Source organism: Trichosurus vulpecula, chromosome 8, assembly GCF_011100635.1.
Source record: "Trichosurus vulpecula isolate mTriVul1 chromosome 8, mTriVul1.pri, whole genome shotgun sequence".
Classification (NCBI taxonomy): Eukaryota; Metazoa; Chordata; class Mammalia; order Diprotodontia; family Phalangeridae; genus Trichosurus; species Trichosurus vulpecula.
Window position 1 is genome coordinate 139,004,131 of NC_050580.1, and position 1,861 is coordinate 139,005,991.

Consider the following 1,861-nt stretch of genomic DNA (forward strand, 5'->3'; position numbering starts at 1 on the left):
TTTCCTACACAACTCTGACACATGACATCTAGTGGCTAATTGGAGAATTGCAGTGTACAAATAATGTAATAAAATGAAATTGAGAGCAGGTGCAAATAAAGTTAACTTTTGGAGGATGAAAGATTGGAGTAAATGTACAATAATAAAATGCATGTTAAATCAATGAAATTTATAATTACCTTTAAGTTTTAAGTTTTTTTCTTAATTATATTACACTTTATTCCTTCTATACTTATAGAAAGTATATTGCAACTAATTATCAGACTTCTCTTTTTGTTTATAATATATATTCAGCATATATAATATATATTTAGCATGCAATAATAACTGATTATTGAAAATTATTACAAATAAAACTAAGTCACATAGTCAGTGTGTATGTTTTAACACAGATTATAATTACTATCAGTAATGTTGTCTTCAAAACATGATGACAATACATAGAGATAAACTTACATTAAATTGTGCCTAAGTATACCATATGAGACCATATGTTTTTCTGGAAAATGTTTCTGTTTACTGAAAAAACCTCAAGAGCGGTGCCTTAGTGGCTTATATACTGTAAAATAATCCCATTTTACTTTTTCCCCTCCCAACAAAAAAAAAAAGGTAACCTGGTGAAAAAACATAAATGTGAATCCCAAGATATAAGTAAAACAAATATTTAAATGACAATTTTCCAGTGACTGATGCTACTTTCTTGAAATATAATAAAAGAGCAAAGAGAAAACATTGTCGCTCTGGAGGGGGAAAGAACCTGGTAGCGGTTTGCCAAACCTTAACCCTCGCAAATTATTTTTGAAACTTTGGGGTTTGGCAAAATGCATCTTGCTAAGCCCCTTTTCCCGTCATTTTTATGCCCATGTGTATTTGAAGGGAAATTTAATATGTGTGTTTCTGATTCCCTTACACTTAACTCAGCACAATTCTATTCTGTGAAAGCCACTTCATGTCCAAGAATCCTCGTGAGCCTTTTTTTTTAATAAGTCCCTTTAAGCTATTTTCCTTCTAACCAGGAAGTTAGAAGTTTTGTCAGGAGTAAACTGAAATCAAACCCCTAAAAGATTCAAGTTTTGTTCAATACTCAAAATTCACAAATTTTGAGAGTTTTGGCAAGTTAGAAAACTGGCTTTCCTATCACTGGAAATGTTCTGTGGCAGCTTTAAAAAAAACCAGTATATATGTTGAGGTAAAATCTGATTTCTATTATAAAAGCAACAGCAGCAACTTACAAAGTATCACAGAAACTACTTCCTAGATAGAGAGTATAACTTGATCATTAAAGCATTGGCTCAGAGTTTTCCTGGCTCTGATTTGCTGGTTGACGCTTGCTGAGGTGCCAACACTTTCTGAGCTTCAGGATTTCCACTCTTAATAGGAAGACAGGATTCCCCAAACCTAATTAATTGGAGGAGACATTGAATACCATAAAGAGAAGATTATGTGTAGAGTACTTTGTGTTCCTTGGAATAAAGGTACCACTTGAATCTAAAAGGAAGTTTCAAAAAGCAAGATCCTCATTGTCAAAGTATCTTATTCATGCATTAGTAGTTCCTTGACTAGGAATTTTTCTACCTTGGGCAAGCACCACAGAGTTTGAGGCAAGCAGCCTGAAAGCAAGTTTAGCTGAGGGTTTGGGGAGGGACACCATCCTATTGGGAGGCAACAGATACTGACATGAGGCTATTTCTAAGTAGGTTGTGGGAAACTGGGATAAGAAAGGTAAAAAAAAGAGAACCTCACCCCAGCTGCCATCTACTAACTTTCTATTTTAATTAATTATGCTTGCTAAACAGGCACTAACCTCTATTGTTTCCCTGCTGCTGTAGCACTCTAAGTACCATCAGTGCCCTCTAAATTT